The following is an 11,544-nucleotide window of genomic DNA, read 5'->3' as shown; positions in this document are numbered from 1 at the left end:
TTAATTCCATACTCAGTCTATTTGGTCTAGTATAGTGACATTTAGATTACATGGCAAGGGAAAGAGAAAAATATTCAGGAAAATAATTGATAAGCAGATAAATAACATACTAAAAAAGATCCTCTGATATCAGCACCTGTTTATAAATGACCTAAAATCAAAGTTTTTCTTTAAAATCGCATGCAATGGGCACAGTTCTGCATTCCCAATGGGAAAATACAAGAGCAATGTTTACATCACATTAGCATTTGATCTTGTCCAAGACATTGTACAAGGTATTGAACTGTCTAATTTGCAGCTGGGTTATTTTAGTTTTTCCTTCCATAGCTCATTATTGAATGGAAATCAGCTCCCATAAAAAAGAATTTACACAAAAATTCTATCTTTTCTTTCCATTGACCTGAGCCTGGTTGCTTCATAATGAGTAAATAAACAATCTAGCACTTGAATCAGTATTGTTATACTCCTGAAAACTGTTATGTAAACACCTCTTTGCTCTGCTACATGTGTCACTTTTGTTTTCTACAGTAATTTAAGTTATATTGGCAAATGAGGAAGAAACTACAGACCATTTCTTTGAGATGGAGTGAACTAGACATCAGCACTAACTCTCCGTGATTGAAGAGCCTATATGATTAGGATGAACATAACACACATTGGAGAAAGAAAAATCAGGAGAATAACAAGAGCTTGATATAGTTCTAATTACAGCGGGGAAGGATTTCAGTATCATGCCAGAGTAAAATATGGGAGGCACCTTTTCATTTGCAGACTGTTCATTAGGTGTAAGAGACTTTCTCTTTAGGAAATTCTATTAGTAGGACAGTGACTTATAACTGAACCTAAAAAAGGCAGCTTTATTTTCAGTATATTATACTGAACTGGGATTATTACATTTAAAGGTTTTATTATTAATTCACAGAAGATTAGCAACAGTGCTAAAACTATGAGTAAAAAACCTACTGATTAGTGTTCACTAGGAATGAAGGATGATAGATTGATAATGATAAAGATAACTCTCATGTTTCAACAATAGCTAGCAATAGCATTGTCAAAGGTAAAAACTTTTTTATGTTTACAATTTCAATTTTTACCGTGATCATGTTTACTTTGGGATCTAGTACCATGCAAATCAGGATTTAATACTATCTTTTTCACTTGATATAGGTGAAAGACTTGCAAAGTGTGTTGAAATGTCATTCATTAAATTTTGACTGTAAGAATTTATTCAAAGAGTACCTTTCTGAAAAATTATATGGCTGTTCATGGCATATATACATCTGGTCTAGCAGAGTAATTTACAGATTAAAATTAGGCATAGTTTATGCTTTACACTGCTGATTTTTTATGGTTTTAGACCCAAGATCTAATTTCCTTGGAAATGTAATTTTAGGTCAAACGCAAGTTAAGTATGAGTAATAGTATCCATTCAACCTCCCACTTTCCCATTTCCAGAGAAATAAGCAAACACAAATTCCATTTAGTAGACTGAGTCACATCAACAATAGCCGTTTGAATGATTCAGATAGACTTCATCTCCAAGGGACTGACTCCTCATTCTGATGTGGCAGCTATCAGCTCACCAGGGTACTAAGAATGGTGACACACACATGCCAAACTAGTCCTCTTGAATTTAAGTCTTGATATATATTCAGAAATGATCATCCTACCTGCAATCACAAAGAAATCATCCATGAGGAGGAAATATTGAATATATTATTGGGTCAGCCAAAAGGTTCATTTAAGTTTTTCTGTAAGATGGCTCTAATAGTGCTTAGTTTTCCTGAAAATAATTCCAAACACTTTTATTATATTGTATTATGACAGCAATCATATCAGCATGCATTGAAAAAATTATCAAAGTTGGTGAATTTTTGTGTAGCTATTTTAATATTGAAGATGGAAGAAAAACAGCAAAATTTTAAGCATATTATCTTTATTATTTAAGGGTAAAAACTCAAATGAGATGCAAGAAAGATTTGTGCATGTATGAGGAAGGTGCTGTGACTGATTGAACATGTTAAAAGTGGTTTGGGAAGTTTCACGCCACAGATTTTTCAGAGGAAGATGCCCCACAGTTGGGTACACCAGTTGAATTTGATAGTGATTCAACTGAGACATTATTTGTAAATAATCCAGTGTTACACCATGGAGTAGATAGCAGACATACTAAAATTATCCAAATCAAGTGCTGAAAATAATTTGCACCAGCTTAGCTATGCTAATTGCTTTGATGTTTGGGTTCCACATAAGTTAAACAAAAACAAACAAAAAAATCTTTTTGACCATATTTCTGCATGCAATTCTCTACTTAAATGTAACCAAAATGTTCCATTTTTAAAAACAAATAGCAGGCAATAAAAGGTGGATACTGTACAATTATGTGGAATGGAAGAGATCATGGAGAAAGGGAAATGAACCACCACCAGCCTCACCAAAGGCTGGTCTTCATCCAAAGGTGATATTGTGTATACAGTGGGATTGGAAGGGAATCCTCTATGAACTCCTTCTGGAGAACCAAACAATTAATTCCAAGTACTACTCCCAGTTAGACCAACTGAAAGCAGCACTCAACAAAAAGCATCTGGAGTTAGTCAACTTTATGCATAATCTTCCATCAGGATATCATAAGACCACATGTCTCTTTGATAATCCAGCAAAAGCTATTACACTTTGGTTTGAAAGTTCTCATTCATTCCCTATATTCACCTCTTCAGATGTCTGTTCATTTTATTTTTTATAGTATTTTTTTTAAATTATCTCTGTCATACATAAAGTAAACTGCAACAGACTGTACTTTTGGGGGGACAAAACAATTAAACATCATCCCTCCTTTCCAGTTGTCGCACAAAGAAACAAAGTCTGAGACTAAGACCCTTTTTCTTCCAGCACAGAAATATACTCACTTTTAAAAGCTGAATATAATGCACTAAAAGGTCAATACAAATACAAACAGGAACAGAATATGAGTTCATCCTTGAAGGACACTTGTTATGAATTTGCTACAAAGATGTTCCTTAGTTGCTGGTTTTCATATCATTCTTAGCCATTTGTGGGGTATTCAGATCACTAAAGTTAGAGTCTCTTGCACATTCAAAACAACTAATGTTTACAGATCTTCACAAGGCAAGTGGCACTGTATTAGGCAGTATAAATGGCACCTGAAAATCAAAACACTATAGGTTGACACTTTCCCTACAGATTTAAGTTATAAACTCCACTACTGTTTTCTTTTTGGCATGTTTCTCACAATAAATGTCAAAGCTGAAATTCACCATAAAAGATATGAATAATGCCAAAAGTAATGAAACTGAATTTGCCTTTGGTCACCAAATAGATTGGAATAGTAATTCCAAGCACCTCAAAAACATCCAGTTACTGTTGATTACAAAGAAGTTAAGAAGGTGGAGGAATTCAACAGGGCACTGTGTTTCAATGGTGACAGCAGAGCAAGCTTGCAATGACATGCTATGAATTTTATGTTGGGGCACTGCAGTACACATAAGAATACTTGAAATATTTGTATTAAAGATCCCCCAAACAATACAGCTAAATCCCAGAAAAGAATGTTATGAATACTGTTTCTGCCTATTACATTAACCAGTGTTTTAAAAAAATAATCTAACATGGGAATTCTCTCCTAGTCACAGCCCCCCAAGCTCCTAAAAGGCCACAAAGCGCATTCATAAGGAGTTCTTAAGATAAAGCCATTGCACACAATGTATAGTTCCTGTATACTGAAATGAGTACCATACTGGAGTTTAATGGCATAAGCTTCATATACATGTATAGCAAGATCCATAAGCAAAGGTCTTTAATATTGTAGACTTACAGCAAATACCTTTATAAGGGTCATACATATAATACACTTACAGTATTAAAAGGTGCAGTTGAACTCAACAGCAAAATGTAAAAGCTATCTCCTGTTAACACACTTAATCTGAATTAACTTGCATCTTTTTTTTATGATTTACCATTCAAGAAATTAGGATGGAATAAATTCCTTATCCAAAGTAGTTTGTTCACTTATAAAACTATAAGTCAATTAGGATCCCTACCCACTCAATCAGGTAACAGAGGCCCTTCTCCTATGAATGTTTATGCTGCCCCGGATACTTAAAATGTTGCCTTAAAAAAGAAAAGCTGCTTTTAAGGGCAAAGCCGAAAATTACCATTTTCTCTACTAAATAAATGCAATGTTTGCAGATCTTCCAGAAATAATCCAAAGGTTCAAATTCTTAAAATGGTAGATATCAGAGAAAGATTCAGAAGCAGAACATTTTTTTTTCCACTTTAAGAAAATGATACCTAGGTATGATGTTCATTAGTAAGTCACTGAAAGACATTGCATTCATTCACATATCATTAGGTTAGAAAAGATAAGAGGATATGCTCAAGTTATTGAAATGGTCAAGAATCAACATTTTACAGGCTTATTCGGTCCCAAAGTATCACCATTTGAGTTGATACATTAAACAATTTTAGTGTTCACATTGGGCCAAACATAAAGTACCCATGAGCAGTAGAAACCGAAACATTTTAAAGCTAAAAGTAGCACAATATTTGGACACTACTTTATCTGTCAAAAACAGTGGCTACTAATACCAAACAATTAACTTTAAAATACAGTGCCAGATCCTCTCAAGGAAATGTAAATACTAGTATTGTTAGTTTCCAATTTTATGGGAACTATACAGAAGCCAGAAGTTAGAAATTTACGACTGTTAATACTTTCTTTGGATAGTTCTAGTATAGTATATAGTTACAGATGGCTTTGTCCAGAAGACTGGAAAAGTGCTCATGGAATAAACACTGTACTCTGGTTGCTGTAAATCAACAAAATGCCAATAGTAGCCTGTGGACATGATAGAGAAAATGGCAATTTTGAGGAAAGAGTGCTTCTAAAGGCTTTTTCTTGGAGGCAGCCATGTTTGTTTGTTTGTTTTTTCACATTACTAAAAAGACTAAGTATTGTGGTTAGGATTACTTTAATTCCTACGACTAAACTTCCACTTAGGCTTAGTTCCATGTTCCCACACTATTTTCCTTCTGCCCACCATGCTGGCTTTGGTACTTCATGGTACAGTTTCTCTTTTGGTCTTCCCTCTTTACAGCACAGCAGTTTGGTGGTGCTGTCCATTGAGCAGGTAGACCACCAACTCATAGGTGGCCATCATAATGGCTGTGTTTGGAATCTGTCTCATCAGATGAGTTTTCAGACCACAGTAAAGAGACCCAGAGCTTTCTTCTTGAATAAGCAAAGATAATGTCTGAAAAAAGTATCTATATTTTGTTCCTTCTTCACACAGTCTTGTTCTCACAACTTCATGTGGATATGCTAAAGTTGTGGCACACGTTTTTGAGCTAGCATCATTCCCAGAAAATCTGACACTTCTTTATAGGCTCTTCTTCATTTTCCATTGTAGAAGCAATCTTACATTCCAGTAGCTTTGCTTAATATTTTCATAAATGGCGAAATGGATAACAGTCTCTGATATACCAGCATATGAAGCAGACATTCTCCTATAAAATCCTCTAAGTCCATCTGTCTGATACACTTCAGGGACACACTGGAAAACACCCATTCGCTTTTCCCCACGGTTCCTTGCATCAAGCTGTAATCGAGTTTTTATAAGCCAAATGGTGTTGGTCACTGTGATTGCGGTAAGACGAGGTTTAAGTTAGTCCATCCAGGAAGTGACCTGCGGATGGGGAGTATGAGATGACATGATCTCACTCTTTTCTTGGAGAGAAATGTACAGTAAATGCCTGCCATTACAGCTGAAATCATGTGTACCTGGGAAGAATCAGGATCAAATAAACAATTCAACTCTTCCTTGCGGTTTGAATAAGCAGCAAATTATATTGCTCTGGAAGGGGCCACCGCCACCAAATTGAGCCCTAATCTTATAAACAGGGAACCGAAGCCCTTCTTTTTCTAAGATCACCTTTAGACAATGGAGAGGTCCAGGAGACACTACTCCATTGACCCTGGCTCCGGTCGTGGTGCTCAGCTGAACTGCAGAGATACAAGGTGTCACAGAAGATGACTGCAGCCGTTTTCACAACTTCCAGCGGACATGTCAGAATGGCTCCCACTGCACCACCACATCCTCCGGCCAACAGGTGCACCAGCCTGTGCTTCTGTCTCCTCCTCTCTCCAGCGTATCCTCCGGACGCTGAGGCGGACGCGGATCTGGCCACCGGCGTATGCCGCAACTTCCGCTCGGACTGGAGCATCGGGCGCCCCAGAGACGGTGAGGGGCGCGGATGGAGACTAGGCTGCCGCCTGCCCGCAACGCTGCATCAGCCATCTCCCGCTCTGGCCCCGCACTCAGCACCCACGCTAGAAGGCTGTTTATTTTAGTATTTACAAAATCCTCTTGATGGAAAACATTTAAATTCCCTGGAAGACTGTAAAAGACACCTGGAAAAGTTCTTTACTTAAAAAGTTGAAACATGTATAATATCATGTATGAAACGAGTTGCCAGTCCAGGTTCGATGCAGGATACTGGATGCTTGGGGCTAGTGCACTGGGACGACCCAGAGGGATGGTATAGGGAGGGAGGAGGGAGGAGGGTTCAGGATGGGGAACATGTGTATACCTGTGGTGGATTCATTTTGATATATGGCAAAACCAATACAATATTGTAAAGTTAAAAAATTAAAATAAATAAATAAAATTAGAAGGTAAAAGAAAAGAAAAGAAAATGTGTAACTGTTTCCATTTTTTCCCTATTTGCCATGAAATGATGGCATCAGATGCAGTGATCTTAGTTTTTAAATGGTGAACTTTAAGTCAGCTTTTTTGCTCTCCTCTTTCACCCTCATCAAGAGGCTCTTTAGTTCCTCTTCACTTTCTGACATTAGAGTGGTGCCTTCTGAATATGTGAGGTTGTTGATATTTCTCCTGGCAAACGTGATTCCACCTTGTGAGTCACCCAGCCTGGCATTTTATGTGAGGTACTCTGCATAGAAGTTAAATAAACAGGGTGACAATATATATAGCCTTGCCATACTCTACCAATTTTGAACGAGTCATTTGTTCCATGTAAAGTTCTTACCATTGCTTCTTGAATTACATAGAAGTTTCTCAAGAGACAGAAAAGGTTATATCATATTCCCACATCTTATTGTTGTGATCCACACAGTCAAAGGCTTTAATGCTGTAAATGAAGCAGATGCAGATTTTTTTTTTCTGAGATTCCCTTGCTTTTTTATGATCCAATGAAGGTTGACAATTTGATCTCTGGTTCCTCTGCCTTTTCTAAATCCAGCTTGTGCATTTAGAAATTCTCATGTCACATATTGCTAAAGCCTAGCTTGAATGATTTTGATCATAACCTTACTAGCATGGGAAATGAATATGATTGTAGGGTAGTTTGAACATTTTTTGGCACTGCCCTTTTTTGGAATTGGAATTAAAATTGATCTTTTCTAGTCCTGTGGCCACTTCTGACCACCACGGCATGCTGACAAATGCAAGTATTTTTGTCAATAAAGTGTTCATTATTATAGTAATTTATCATTAACAATTTTACTGAATCACATTGTTTTTACTTTCAGAGCCCATCTCCACCCAGAGTACTTTTATTTTTCCAACATTCCTCTGTCTCAGGACTATGGAGACTGGAAAAAATACAAGACAGATTTGTGACCCAAATTCTAGCTACCAGTCAGTCCATCTCTGATTTTCTATTCACAACTGAGTTGTCTTTTGAGAAATCACACATTAGGACTTGGCTTTGTTCTAATTTTGCACTGCTTTTTAGATATATCAAGAGAGAATCATTCTTCTTCTTCTTTTTTTTTTTTTTTAACCACTGTGTGTTTCATTTATCCTTGAATTTAAAACAAAAGTAAAACATTTTTCAAAGATTTCATCTCAGTTCTGGGTAATAGGTAAAGATTCTGTAGATAGATACTTAATAGAGATTCCATTATCTCTCACTGGTATTCATTCTCGACAGTGGTGTGTCTATAAATATCTGATGACGCATTCTTGCCTCTTTTATTTCCTTCATTCTGTTCTTTTAGGAAAACAAAAACTTACCTTTTTTTTTTCTATATAAGTAGTAAATAGTCATATGGTGCAAGAAGGTGAAGTAAATATTTGGAATTCAAGAAGAAAGCAATAATCAGTGGAAATTTACCTGTGCAACTTTCCTTTTTGGTACTAAATCCAAGTAAATTTGCTTTGCTGCTGTTGGTGAAGAAAAGAGAACATTACTATCTATTTACCATAGCATCATGTATGGGAACCATGAATGATTCTATAAGTCAGAAGTATTAGAAGTATATGTGTATCATCTGTATTATAAGTTTTGTATATATAGAGAGACTATACATATATATATTATATATATATATATATCTGCCAGACTATATAGACTATATATATATATATAGTCTGCCAAAGCAGGAGACATAAAAGACACAGATTTGATCCCTGGGTCAGAAGATCCTCTAGAGGAGAGCATGACAAGCCACTCTAATATTTTTTCCTGAAGAACACCATGGACAGAGTAGCCTGGCAGGCTATGTAGGGTCTCATGAAGAGTCAGACACGACTAAAGTGACTTAGCATGCATGAACTCTTTGCACACAGATGACTTTGAAGTTCTACAAGATGCTTTCAATAGTATTTAAATGGGAAGATAGATTCCAGTTAATATCTGGTTTTCAGCCACCTGAGACCAAACTGAATTTTACTTGCAGAGAGGATTTTCAAGTTATATTCATTGCTGAGGATTTCAATTTTACTTTTTACTATACACTAGTCATTTGTGCTCCATGAACTTCAAATAATAAAAAGAACTATTATACATACTTTTTCCCATTATGTTAATTATTAGTTGCACATATTACCAAATCAAATTTCTTATTCTCAGACCCAGAGTTTTACTCTTTCTACAAAATCCAAGCTAAAGGTCATTTTTACAGAGCCTTTCTACAGCTGGGTAGGGTAAGTAAAATTATTAACTTTGTAGCAATAATGCTTAACCTTTCATTGCTCTTGTGGATTCTAAATTTTATTATATGAATTATCTGCTGCTGCAAAACAAAATAACATAAGATATGACCACTTAAAACAAACATTCATTATCTCACAGTTTCTGTGGTGTAGGACTTAGTTTAAACCTCTATTTAAAGATTTTTCATCATGTTGGATTCAAACTTTCAGCCAGGATTTTAGTCTCATCTGAAGAGTGAATTGGTAGAGAGGATGTTTTCCCAACATGCTAGCTGGCTTCTTTCAGAGTGAGCCAGTAAGAGGGTAAGAAAGTGCACCCAGGATAAATGCTACATTAGTTTTGTAACTTCATCTCTATCGTAAGTGACAATCCATCGCTTTCATGCATCTTATTCTTTTAGGAGTCACTATATTCAGGCCTTTTCATACTGTTCATGGGGTTCTCAAGGCAAGAATACTAAAGTGGTTTGTCATTCCCTTCTCCAGAAGCTGAGCGCTAAAGAATTGATGCTTTTGAACTGTGGTGTTGGAGAAAACTCTTGAGAGTCCCTTGGACAGCAAGGAGACCCAACCAGTCCATCCTAAAGGAAATCAGTCCTGAATATTCATTGGAAGGACTGATGCTGAAGCTGAAATGCCAATAGTTTGGCCACCTGATGTGAAGAACTGACTAACTGGAAAAAGTCCTGATGCTGGGAAAGATTGAAGGGTGGGGGGAGAAGGGGATGACAGAGAATGAGATGGTTGGGTGGCATCACTGACTCTACGGACATGAGTTTGAGTAAACTCCAGGAGTTGGTGATGGATAGGGAGACCTGGCATGCTTCAGTCCATGGGGTTGCAAAGAGTCGGACATGACTGAGTGACTAAACTGAACTGAACTGATATTCAGGCCATATTGAATTAGAGAGAATTGTACAAAGTCATCAATACCAGGTAGGGACATGAGTGACGACCACATTAGAGGCTGTCAATGACATCTGGGAAAATGGGAAACATGCTTGTATTATATACAAGATATCTCTAAACTGTAGCATTTAGTTTGAAATCTAAAATTATTAAAGTAAAATGTAACTGAATTGAATTTGATTAAGGATAATTCAAATATAATAAGATGAAACTGGATAGTATCACATGGTTCAATAATTGGAAGTTATAAAATTTCTTAACTCATGCCTAAATTACCATTGTTATTCAGTCACTAAGTCATATCCAACTCTGGGATGCCATGGACTGCAGCATGTCAGCCTTCTCTGTACTTCACTATCTCCTGGAGTTTACTTAAACTCATGTACATTGAGTCAATCATGCTTTATAACTAACCATCTTACCCTCTCCCACCCTTTTCTCCTTTTTGCCTTTAATTTTCACCAGTATCAGGGTCTTTTCCAATGAACTGGCTCTCTGCATCAGATGGCCAAAATATTGGAGCTTCAGCTTCAGTATCAGTCCTTACAATGAATATTCAGTGTTGATTTCCTTTAAGATGGACTGATTTGATCTCCTTGCTGTCCAAGGGACTCTCAAGAATCTTCTCCAGAACCAGAATTCAAAAGCATCAATTTTTTTTTTTTAGCACTCAGCCTTCTTTATGATCCAACTCTCACATCTGTACATGACTACTGGAAAAAAAAACATAGCTTTGACTCGATGGACATTTGTCAGCAGGGTGATGTCTCTGCTTTTTAATATGCTTTCCTTCTAAGGAGCAAGCATCTTTTAATTTCATGGAAACTATCAAATAGAACAGATATGACACCTCTTGGAGAAAGTAATAGTAATACAACACAATCAAAACACTGCTAAAGGAAGTTAACATGTTTTGATTATGCCAACTAAGTTACATATTGTTTTCTACCTATTTTTTCTCCTTTACTTCACTTTTCCCCAAAGTTTAGTGATATTACCAAGTGCATAAATGCTTGAAACAAATACTAAGTAAATTAATCAATCAACAATTATTTCATAGGAAAATTTTATGGATATCATAAAAATGATGATTTTCTCCCAAGTATTGGCTTTATCATAACTGTGTGATTTGATAATTATATCTTCTTGCAAAATTGAACACTTATCATTATGTGATATTCCTCCATCACATGTAATTTTCTTTATTACAAAACTAGCTTTGTCTGACATTAATATAGTTATACCAAATTTCATTTGGTTGGTAATTGCGTATGTTTCTCCATCTACTTTACTTTTAAGTTATCTGAGTCAATATTCACAGTGAGTTTCTTGTAGATCTTTCAGTATTACTTTTACTTTTTAAATCAAGCCTAAATTTCTCTATCTTCTAACTAGTGTGTTTAGATCATTTATATTTAAAGTAACTATGGTGACTGCAGCCATGAAATTAAAAGATACTTACTCCTTGGAAGAAAAGTTATGACCAACCTAGATAGCATATTGAAAAGTGGAGATATTATTTTGCCAACAAAGGTCCATCTAGTCAAGGCTATAGTTTTTCCTGTGGTCATGTATGGATGTGAGAGTTGGACTGTGAAGAAAGCTGAGCACCAAAGAATTGATGTTTTTGAACTGTGGTGTTGGAGAAAACTCTTGAGAG

General features: G+C 36.1%; 1 pseudogene across 1 annotated transcript; it reads right to left on the bottom strand.

The window, feature by feature from the left end:
- Positions 1–3,729: 3,729 nt before the first annotated feature.
- Positions 3,730–6,240, bottom strand: LOC147365548 (solute carrier family 25 member 36-like; annotated as a pseudogene). The gene is made up of 2 exons (XR_015132557.1): positions 5,770–6,240; positions 3,730–5,671 (listed from the first exon to the last, which is right to left on the bottom strand). The product of XR_015132557.1 is annotated as a solute carrier family 25 member 36-like (transcript).
- Positions 6,241–11,544: the final 5,304 nt, after the last annotated feature.

The sequence above is a fragment of the Bos grunniens genome, chromosome 9 (genome assembly GCF_055505025.1).
Source record: "Bos grunniens cultivar Pamir isolate PY7600 chromosome 9, Bosgru_T2T1.0, whole genome shotgun sequence".
Taxonomy (NCBI): domain Eukaryota; kingdom Metazoa; phylum Chordata; class Mammalia; order Artiodactyla; family Bovidae; genus Bos; species Bos grunniens.
The sequence above is the reverse complement of the archived record's forward strand: the minus strand, read 5'-3'. Positions and strand labels throughout refer to the sequence as shown.